Here is a 12029-nt window from a genome sequence, read left to right as displayed (position 1 = left end):
CAGGAACCCACCTGCACCCACGCGGGCCAACCTTGACTGCAGGTGCAACGGCCCCAGAAGAGAAGGGACGTCATGACCTCCCCAGTCTAAGGGGGCGTGGGTTCTTTGGGCGGCTCGAGCCCTCGTTGCCGTCGAGCCCGCAACGCCGCCAGCACCCCCTCCCTGGAGCACATTGGCCCCCAGCACCCCCACCCCACAGCCCAGCGGCCTCCAGAACCCCCCTCTTGGAGCTCAGCGGCCCCCCCCCACACCCTCCCCGGAGCCCCTGCAGCCCCCAGCACCCCCTCCCCAGAGCCGAGGGCCCCCCTGCACCCCCACCCCGGAGCCCCGCACCCCCTCCCCAGAGCCCCAGCAGCCCCCAGCACCCCCCCCGAGCACAGTGGCCCCTTGCACCCCTTCCCCAGAGCCCCTGCACCCCCAGCACCCCCTCTCCGGAGCCCCTGGAGCTCCCAGCACCCCCCCCAGCCCAGGGGCCCCTTGCACCCCTTCCCCGGAGCCCCCGCACCCCCCCGGAGCCCCTGCAGCCCCCAGCACCTCTTCCCCGGAGCCCCCGCAGCCCCCAGCACCCCCCGGAGCCCCCACAGACCCCAGCACTCCCCCCCGGAGCCCCCGCAGACCCCAGCACCTCCCCAGAGCCCCCGCAGACCCCAGCACCCCCTCCTGGAGCCCAGTGGCCCCCCCGCACCCCCAGCACCCGCCTCTCCAGAGCTGTGGGCAGCGAGCTGAGCTGAAGTTTGCTGCGGCCCTGCAGCCACTCCTATTGCACGCAGGCCGCAGGGTGCTCGGCTCTGGAACCTTCTCTGAGCAGACGGAGGCAGCCTGGCAGGGGCCGCAACCGGCCAGGGTCCTGACCTGGGGCCGACCAGCAACCTCTCCCTGAGGCCCCTCTTGCTCCCCACGAACCCGGGTCTGCACCCCGGGGGCCCTGCCACCCCGAGCACCGGTGAGGGGCTCGCCCCGGGGTCTCCCGTCGGGGGGCGGCCGAGGGGGCATGCCCCGTGCCCGGACCCCCCGCAACACAGCCAGGCCAGGGCCTCCTTCCCAGCAGGGAAGCTCGGGGCGCGGCAGGACCAGGGGCGCTGTGCGCCTGCGCAGAGGCTCCCGCCTGCAGCCTGGGACCCCCACCCCGCCTCCCCGCGCTCCCACACGCCGGGGAGCAGGAGACGGAAAGACTGGTCGAAAATCGAAAATAGTTTCCAAAAAAGAAGTTAAGTGAAGTGCAGCTTCGCTTGTGTTCCTGACCTCCATCTGCAGGTAAGGCCTCTAGCGCGCAGGGAGCTCTAGTAATCGCCGCCCACCCCTGCGAGCACTTACCGGAATTGTCAGAGGTAAGTTAGTCGTTGCTCTGAAAATACTGACTTTACCTTCCCTGCGCCTTCGTTTATCCTTCTGGAGATATGCATTTAATAAACACTTACCTGATTTTCCTTTAATGCGATAGCCAATATCTGAATTCTGCTCACAAAGATGAATCACAGTGAAAAACTCTCTAAAATACGAGGACTATCTTACCCCATCGTGGGTGAATTTTGTCATTAAAATTTATTTGCCCTTTCATGATCTCACTTCTGTCATGTATTGATATTTCAGATCTCATAGTATACTGATTACACACTCAGTACACAAAAAGGCTTAATTATTGCATTAAATGTTTCATAAAATAAAATTCAAATGTGAACAATAAGCTATGCAGAACAGCTTGTTACTTAAATCCTTGACCAATGTAATCTTCAGATTTAGGCACCATCAAGAAGCTATTTCTGTTAATGCAGAGAATTCAAAGCATTTTTCTTTTCTAGTTTATAACTAACGTCTCCAAGATGTATTAATAGGTAAAAATAAAATAAATCACATTGGAGAGAACAGAATAGAACTTAGGGAACAGCATTCAACTTTTTTTCCCTAATTAATCTGTTGAGAAAAATTTGAGATGTTGCATTCATGAAATTAAACTAAGCCAAAAAAAATTCTGACATAAGACAAAGAAATAAGATAACATGAAAGTATTCTAAGAAATTAAAATACGCTTGCTAAAACAAGATGTTCTATACAAGCTCTGGGAAGAAGCTGAGAAAATACTCTTAAATATAGAGTAAAAATTGACCTAATTTGTCTCTTATCTCTCATATGTTCCATCTCTTTTGCTTTAGTTCTATGTTCAGGTAAATTATCTATTATAATAAGTAGCTCGTAGTTCCTTCATTCTTATTACCTAATATTTTACTGGAATGTTGACTAAAATTTATACAATGATTTTGAGGGATCTACTGATCCCCAGCATAGACTGGATCCAGACTACCTGAGTTTGAATCCCTGTTCTTTCACTTAAAGAATTATGTGGTAACTTTGCAAGTTACTACCACGTGTCTGTTTCCTCATGTATAAAGAAACATAATAATATCATCCTTCTCATACAGTTGATGTAAGGACTAAATGATTTCATATACAAAAAAAATTAAGACAGTATTAGGCACATAGTAACTGCTCTATTAAATTGTTAGCATGTATTATTATTGATATTATTGCATGACTTTTCTCCTTTGGATTGTAGTGTAATCATTTATCTCAGTAGGTTTACTCATCATGAACTATTTCCCAAATAATTTGTCATAGAACATTATTGTTTTTATGCATTGCCAGTGTTCAGTTTAGAAACCTTACATCCTTGCTCACGTGTGAAATGTTCGAAATATTTGTGACACTAATTTTATTATCATAATAAGGTTATACTAGCACCATGTAGTAAATTAAAGGGAAAAGAGTTTTAGACTTATGAGTCCACACCCAGCAAATGACAAAGATAAATGATAACATTCAGAGGCATCAAATTTGGAAAGCATACCACTCAAATATTCTTCTAAAATAATTATATTTTAAAAATAAATAAATAAAATAATTACATGAGTCAGTATACCCGAAAAACAAAAAAGTAATTAGTGACTAAAATCAGAGACATGTACCTAACTAGCCATGGAGATTAAAAACAAAATCCCAGATTTATTTCTGTGAAGAAATGTTAGGAGAAAATTAGTTCAAATTAGAACAAAAAAACTAAGGCGATCCAAAAAAGATGGCTTCAAGAAAAAAATGGATTAAATTTTAAAACAATCTTAAACTAAAAAGATGATTTTCTTGATTAAATGAGAGCACATTATTTCTTAATTGATAAGAAAAGACCCCCAGAAATTTGTGAAGTTATAATGGTATAGCAGACTAGATATTCCAAAAATGTCTAGGCCAAAAAGCATCTACAAATATTGGAAAAATTATAATAAACATACTTTTGAATGCACAGATGGGCTTCTAAAAAGTGAAGGTGTCAAAATGTAGATGCACATAATAACAGAGCTTCAAAATACATGAAAGCAAAAATAATACAACTCTAAGGAGAAGTAGACACATTTATAATTATAGTCATATAGTCAGATATTTTATACTCCTCACTATAAAAATTGATAAGTAGAGAGAAATCCAGTAAGTATGTAAGAGACATGAACAACATTATCAGTAGACTTGAACTAATTGACATTTATAGTACGCTCCACTCAAAAACAGCAAAATATTCATTATTTTAAAGTGCAGGCATTGAATATTTACCAAAAGAAATCACATTCTGGATGATAAAACGAGTCTCCATAATTTAAAAGGAGTCAAACAATACGAACTATATTCTCTGATCCCAGTGGAATTAAATTAGAAATCAGTAACAGAAATATCTTTGGAAAACTCCCAATATTTGCAAACTAAATAATACACTTTTAAATAACCTATGGGCCAAACAAGAAATTGGAAAGTAAATTAGAATGTATTTTTGAACTGAATAAGGATGAAACACATAATATACCAAAATCTGTGAAATACAGCTGAAGCAGTAACTAGGGAGAAATTTGTTGCACCATATAGCTCTATTAGAAATGGAAAAAGATCTCAAATCAATGATCTCAGGATCCACAGTAAGAAATTTTATAATGTTATTTATGTATTTATTTTATTTGAGAATGAGAGAAAGAGAGAATGCTGGGGGCGGGGCAGAGGGGAAGAGGAGAAGCAGAGTAATGATAGGCAGACTGGATCCCACGACCCTAAGATCACGACCTGAGCCAAGATCAAGAGTCAGACACTTACTTAATTGAGCTACCTGGATGCCTCCACACTAAGAATCTTAAAAGGTCAAGTGAAACAGGTAAAAATTAATAAATAAATATCAGAGCAGAAATCAATGAAATAAAACAATAATCAGAAAAGTAATCAACAAAATAAAAAGTTGTCTCTTTGAAAACATCAATAAAATTGATATACCTTATTTTATTAATAGAAAAAGATGTCAAGAACTGTGAAGATTCTGAAATTTTACCATTCACACAAGCTATCAGATCAGTCTACCAGCCTATCCTTGGGTCAGGAACAAAGAATTGTATTTACTCTTCACACCAAAAGTAGTGGCCACAGTATTGACATTTTGGTATACAGGTTATCTGAGCTCTGATTTCCACAAGGTGGCACGAAGACGGCCACATGATACCTGCGCACACAGTGACTGACACTGTAAGAGACTTAGAGACTTTGGATCTTTTACAGCGGGCAGTAAACATGCCAAACCATTTCTCCAGAAGGAAACCTGATTATCTTTATTAAACTGAATGGTAAATTTACCTGTCATTTACTCCAGAGAGTACTAAAATCTCCAAAAGAAGATTCAGAAATTATTTGTGGTGCATATAATATAACCAACAAAATTCTCATACCAAGAACACACAAATAATTTCTGGAAAGCCATAATATAAGCACAAGCAAGTTAGTATTTAAAAAAAAAAAAAGATAAAAATAGGAGCAAGAAAGTCACTGAAGCAGAAACATAAATGCACAATAGGCATAATAGAAGGCGTTAAAAATTACTGTATTCAGTGAAACAGAAGTGGCTACATAGATATATACCTTTGCACACTCAATAATTTGAGAGAAGAACTATCTGGCCACACCAGATATTGGGAAGGATGTGTAGCAATAGAGGAACTTCATGTTTTGTTGGTTTAAGTATTAGCAAAATCATTTTGGAAAGCAATATGCCAATGTCTAGAAAGGTTGAAAATGGATGTACTCTAAAATACTTTCCTACATGCATAAAGGAGACATTTTAGCCCATTCAGGCTACTATTAAAAAATACCAGAGATTGGGTAGCTCATGAACAACAGAAATTTATTTCACTAGTCTGGAAGCAGGGGAGTACCAGAGCAAGATGCTTGCAGATTTAGTGTCTGATGAGAGCCTACCTCCTGGTTTGTTGACAGCCCTCTCCCTAGCTGTGTTCTCACGAGGGAGAAGGAACATGGAAACTCTCTGGAGTTTCTTTCATGAAAGCACTAATCCCATTCATGAGGGCTCCACCGTCATGACCTAATCATCCCCTTAAATGCCCCACTTCTTAATACTTGCATTCGGGATTAGGTCTCAACATACGAAGTTTGGGGGACTCAGTGCGTTGAAGGAGACGTATACAAGAATGTTTCTAGTAGCAAAAAAAAGTTTTTTTTTAAATCAGTTAACTTCCCATTAACTGGAAAAATGTATAAATGTTGACATATTCACAAAATGGAATATAATATGGTTGTGAAAATATATATCTTGGAGTTAAAACTATACATGAGGATAAATTTCATGAAAATAATATTGAGAACAAAAACGAAGTCCAGTAAGAATTTAGACAGCATGACTTTATTTTTTGCTAATTAGTAAATACATATATAATTAGTAAATGTTTAAAGAAATGCATAGGAATGATAAACACTAAACTCTAGATAATGGTAATCTCTGGAAAGAGAGAGGAGGATGCTTTGAAGTGAACTCCATATAAGCCTCTTCAACTGTTTTAGAAGCGTTTTCTTTTTTTTTTTAAAGATTTTTTAAAATTTCTTTATTCGAGAAAGAGACAGAGAGGAGTGAACACAAAAGCAGGGGGCTGGAAGGGACAGAGGGAGAGGGTGGGAGAAACAGACTCCTTTCTGAGCAGGGAATCCAATGTGGGCCCAATCCCAGGACCCTGAGATCGTGACCTGAGCTGAAGGCAGACATTTAACCGACTGAGCCACCCAGGAGCACTTACAAGTGTTTTATTTCTTAAATAGGATGTGAATATATAGTTTGACAGATAATACCTTTATACCTTTTAGTATTTATGAAATACGTAATTTAAAAATTGTTTTAAATCTCTAGAGGGAAAAATATAAGCATAAAAGCCGTGGTAAGATTGCAAGCCAAACTAAAATATGGAATGATTTAAAGTAATTGATGACATATAAGAAAAATAAATTCCAGATGCTCTTGATAATTGGGACATTTTTCTTTGAGTAGACTGGTTAGGAAAATATAGAATTAAATTTCCTAGATATCTACCCAAGAGTAATAAAAAGCATAAGTCCACACAAAGATTTGCACACAAATGTCCATAGCAGAATTATCTATAATAGCCAAAAAGTGAAAACTACTCAAATGTCCATCAACTGATGAATGACGAACAAGATGTAAATCAAAACAATGGAACCCCATCTACAGTAAAGAGGCATGAAATATTGACACATGCTACAACATATATAAATCTTAAAACTGTTTTCCTGAGTGGAAGAAACCAGAACAGGCAAATCTATAGAATCAGAAAGTAAATTAGTGGCTACCTGGGGCTGGGGGTAGGAAAGGGAATTGACTGTAAATGGACATGAGGTATTTTATTGGAGTGATGAAATGTTCTAAAGCTGGATTATGGTGAAGATTGCACCACTTGGTAAGTTTGCTAAAAACCTTGGAATTGTCTACTTAAAAGGGATGAATTGTGTTGTGTATAAGTTACACTCAATAAAGTTGTTTAAAAAGCACAGAAAAAAAAGAATTCCGGGATCCCTGGGTGGCGCAGCGGTTTGGCGCCTGCCTTTGGCCCAGGGCGCGATCCTAGAGACCCAGGATCGAATCCCACATCAGGCTCCCGGTGCATGGAGCCTGCTTCTCCCTCTGCCTGTGTCTCTGCCTCTCTCTCTCTCTCTGTGACTATCATAAATAAATAAAAATTAAAAAAAAAAAAAAAAGAATTCCATTTCTTTCTCAGGCAGGTCCCCAGATAAGCAGTATTTTCTACATCAATAGTATTTACATAATTATACTATCAAATGCTGTGTATATATGTTTTCAGTTTTTAGAATTCAACCACGAGATATAACATGAGTTATTTTATTATAGTTACAGAAAAAAATACAAATGTCCCGAACTTTTTAATAAAAGTGATTATATTGCTGCCAGATATTGGGAGAAAAACGGGGGGATAAGAGATGGAAGGAAGTTTATAATCACTGGTATTCTCCGTTTATATTGTGGGGAATTCAATGATATACTGTTTGAAGTTGATTGATCAAGATATAAAAAGTTTAAGCCTAAACTTCTTACAGAAGTGTAATTTGTTACAACAGTTACCAAAGGAATGCCAAAATAATAATTTATCTTAAAAAAATTAGGAACAGAGAAGTTCCTCATCTTTCAGAGTATGGAGACATTGATCAAGGGATGTTTGGTGGTGATAGATAAGATATTGAGGTCTGAGCAGATATGAAATTGATCACCAGAGGAAATAAAAATGAAAACAATTGAAAGCAGTTATGGCGAAGAGTAGGCCTCTGGGTAGTTGTAGGAAATTCAGTAGGAGATTTGATATTAATGTGTTCCTTTCTCTCCTGTTTGATTTTTTTTTACTGTTTATATTTACATAATAAAAACTAAAGGAGATATTTAAATACGTCTTTGATATCCTCTTCTAGCCACAAACTTCTCACAGGTTTAAAAATTCATTTATCTTTTTCAAACCAGCTTCTCCTCCAAATTTCCTTGTTTCTATAAACTGGCATTTTTATTTTTATCTTGCTTTATCTGGTATTTTCCTTTATTGTTTCAAATTTTTTTACAATAATTGTATGCCTTTTTTAAGTTCTTGGCTCCTGTTTGTCCTTCATGTCCCACTCCCAGGCTCCAAGTACTTTCAGTTCTGCTCCCGGTTGTAGCTCAGGATCAACCCCTTCTTGTCCTTCTGCCTACCACAGCCTGATCTGAGTCACCTTTCCGCACCAGCTGTTAGCACCCTCCTAGGCGATTCCTCCTAACTGCTGCTCTGATCACATGGTGCCCTGCCTGTGAACTTGCTCGGGTTGTCCACTGCTTGCCAAATCGACATAAAACCCCTTTTCCTCAGGCTTTTCAAAAAAACTTTAAAGTGATTTAAAAATAAACACTTGTATTTATATAGTTGAGACCATCTGCATATGCATTTTATAGTTTGGTGTACTTAATACAATGTGAAGAGCAGCATTTTGCACATTTCCTGAATATTAAGATATATATAATTATTATAGAGAATTTGAAATAATACTGCAAAATGCAAAGTAAAAAACGGAAGTTACCTATTTTCCCTGAGAGAAAACCACTAAAAATGAGAGAAAACATCCACTAAAAACCTGCAGAGGTTTATAAAACTGCATATTCCTTCATCCTTTTAAAATTTTACTATGAACATTTTCCCATTCCCTTAACTTCAAAATTGTTCATCTAGCTAGCTGCGTAGTATACTATCATTTGATTGTGCCATTATTTATCCATCCCTATTTTTTCCAATTTTCCTTTATGGTAAATAATCCTCTAATATATTTTTGCACATAAGTGATTTCTGCATCTCTAGTTTTTATGAACAAATTTATATAGGAGAAATATTGTGTCAAGAATTATAAATCTAGTATAATTTCCTTAACATTTACTCCAATTTATTCCCTTTCTGCAATACATGAATGTTCTAAACTCAGGGAACACTAGTAATGTATCTTATGTATTTTTCTTTAAAATTAGTTACCAATATGATAGGTTAAAAAAAAGTGAATTTAAGTTTGTTATTGAGATTTCTTGTATTAATTTTCGGGGGATCTTGGTACCACTTAATATCTTGCTCCACCTTTTGTTCACTTTTCTCTAGTAGGGTTTACATTTTTATTATTGATTTGTAAATGTTCTTTAGATATTTGTACTAACCTTTGGCCTATCATAAGTGATAGAAATATTTCGTTACTTTTTTTGGTGTCATTTAGACCTAACTTTTTTTAAGATTAAAAGAAAAATTTTTTAAGTAACCTCTACACTGTGTGTTCGAACTCACAACCCAGAGATCAAGAGTTGGATGGTCCATCAACTGAGCCACCCTGGCACTCCCAAGATCTAATTTTCCATGTAGTCAAATCTGTCCACCTCTTCTCTGTGATTCTGCTATTGCTCTTTTGCCTTTGAAGTTTATTCTCTATGTCAATATCCAGTATTTCCTGACTTTGATTTTATTCTAATTGATATAGAATAAAATCATAAATAAAATGAAATAAAAGTTTCATTTTGTTTAGTGCTGTAACTTTTTTGGAATTTATCTGTTCAGGTGAAAACTACACATCTAACTATATTCTTTCCAAAGATTTCACCCAGAGTTCAGAACTATTTATTGAAATTTTTCTTCTGCCCTCATGGATTTGTATTGTGGCCTTTATCAACCATTATATTATTATATATACTAGTATGTGTCCCTGAAGCATCTGTGCTCTTACTGCTCCATCTGTCTATTACATAAGTCCCACAGTTTTACTAATAATATTTTGATGGACTTTCAATTCTGTTTAATAGATATTATTCTCAAGTGTTTTTTCCAGGCATACATTGTTAATCTCACACCAGTATTTCAATTATTGCAACCATTTTATAGATAAGGAAATTGAACTCAACGAGATTAAGGCTACCAGTTAGTACATGACACAGAATGTAAACCTGCATTTAAATCATTTGTGTCATTCCAAAGTCTGTACTATAAAATAATTCCTCTTCTCTCCTTCCTCCTTTCTTCTTCTTTTTCTTCTTCTTTTTCTTCTTCTTCTTCTTCTTCCTCTTTTTCTTCTTCTCTCTTCTTCTTTCCCTCATTGACTAAAGGGAAACTATTTAGTTTCCTTTTTAAAGCAACCCAGTTTAAAAACAAGTTGAAGAATCAAGAAAGAGCATGAGATCTTTGAATAGTCAGACTGACAGACAAGGGAGACAGACATTCGTCAGGAACTTCCATGTCAGATCTTTTCTATCTTGGAAATGAGGTCATGGATTCTGATGACGATAAGCTCGTCATTCACTGTTTTGTATCTTGGAAATGAGGTCATGGATTCTTTTTTTTTTTTTTTAATTTTTATTTATTTATGATAGTCACAGAGAGAGAAAGAGAGAGAGGCAGAGACATAGGCAGAGGGAGAAGCAGGCTCCATGCACCGGAAGCCCGATGTGGGATTCGATCCCGGGTCTCCAGGATCGCGCCCTGGGCCAAAGGCAGGCGCCAAACCACTGCGCCACCCAGGGATCCCCGAGGTCATGGATTCTGATGACGATGAGCTCGTCATTTACTGTTTTCTATCTTGGAAATGAGGTCATCGATTCTGATGACGATGAGCTCGTCATTTACTGTTTTCTATCTTGGAATGAGGTCATGGATTCTGATGACGATGAGCTCGTCATTTACTTTTCTATCTTGGAAATGAGGTCATGGATTCTGATGTCAATGAGCTCGTCATTTACTGTTTTCTATCTTGGAAATGAGGTCATCGATTCTGATGACGATGAGCTCGTCATTTACTGTTTTCTATCTTGGAAATGAGGTCATCGATTCTGATGACGATGAGCTCGTCATTTACTGTTTTCTATCTTGGAATGAGGTCATGGATTCTGATGACGATGAGCTCGTCATTTACTTTTCTATCTTGGAAATGAGGTCATGGATTCTGATGTCAATGAGCTCGTCATTTACTGTTTTCTATCTTGGAAATGAGGTCATGGATTCTGATGACGATGCGCTCGTCATTTACTGTAGTCTTCTGCTCAGCGGTCTTGTCCACATCCGCTCCTTCCTCGAGCTCACGTGGATGGCCGAGGCCTCCACCTGGGCTTGCTCCAGACCTGGCTGATCTCGTTTGGCGGCGTCAGGGTCTCTCCCACGGAGTCTTCAGTGCTCGCGATCTCTGGCCTTCCTTTTCAGTTCTTTCTCGTGCAGTCCGGTTCTTCGTTGGGCAGCCCTCAGGCACCACTGGAGGAGGTCAGAGACTTACCTTCCCAGGTAGTCCTGGCCTGCAGCAAGCTGGCCTCTGCCCGAGCCGCCTCCACCACCCGCACACCACCCGCCAGGTCCGTCCCCGACCTTCTCTAGCCGCAGCTTCTCATACCTGCTCCTCACCAACAGCTTGTCCCTCTGATCCTTCCAGGGCCGTGCCAGGCTCCTCTGGTTGTGCCGCGGCGCGTCCACGATGGGAACCAGGGCCACCAGGCACCTCCCGGCCCGAGGGCACGGGCCCGACCTGAGGCCGGGGCAGCCGCAGCTCCGAAGGCATCGGGTTCCAGCAGCCGGGCCGCGGGGACTCCCCGACCACCGCGCACCTGCTTCGTGGGTGCTGCTGGTTTCCGCGCCCGCGTGGGGGGCGGGGGCTCTGAGGACCGCGCTTCCGGACAGGGCGGACCTCGGGCGCCGAGACCCGCTGCCTCAGGCCCCGCTCCTGACGTGAGGGCGGGAGGGGCCGCTGCAGGCGCTCCCCCCACACACTGCGCACGCGCACGGGGGCCCGAGGGCGAGAGGGGCTGCTGGAGGCCCCCCTCACCGCGCACGCGCACGCGCACATGCAGGGGCCCGAGGGCAGGAGGGGCCGCTGCACGTGCTCCCCTCACACACTGCGCACGCGCACAGGGGCCCGAGGGCGAGAGGGGCTGCTGGAGGCCCCCCCCACCGCGCACGCGCACATGCAGGGGCCCGAGGGCGGGAGGGGCTGCTGCAGGCCCCCCCCACACCGCGCACGCGCACAGGGGCCCGAGAATGGGCGGGACCGCTGCAAGGCCACCCGCCCCCCACGCACACGCACAGGGGCCCGAGGGCGGGAGGGACTGCGCCTGCGCGGAGCTGCTCAGCGCCCGGGGCATTCTGGGGCCTCCCGTCCGCTCCTGCCGC

At 41.7% G+C, this 12029-nt stretch overlaps 1 protein-coding gene across 1 annotated transcript in view; it reads right to left on the bottom strand.

Annotated features, from left to right (window-relative positions):
• Positions 1–11398, bottom strand: part of PDE1A (phosphodiesterase 1A) — a 335038-nt gene extending 323640 nt beyond the window's left edge. Inside the window, exon 1 of the mRNA XM_072811394.1 lies at positions 11257–11398. The gene's annotated coding sequence lies outside the window, so the exon portion shown is untranslated. The remainder of the gene's footprint in view (positions 1–11256) is intronic.
• Between the last annotated feature and the right edge of the window lie 631 nt (positions 11399–12029).

The sequence above is a fragment of the Canis lupus genome, chromosome 34 (assembly GCF_048164855.1).
Source record: "Canis lupus baileyi chromosome 34, mCanLup2.hap1, whole genome shotgun sequence".
Taxonomy (NCBI): domain Eukaryota; kingdom Metazoa; phylum Chordata; class Mammalia; order Carnivora; family Canidae; genus Canis; species Canis lupus.
Note: the sequence above shows the minus strand (reverse complement) of the source record. Positions and strands in the feature narration are given on the sequence as shown.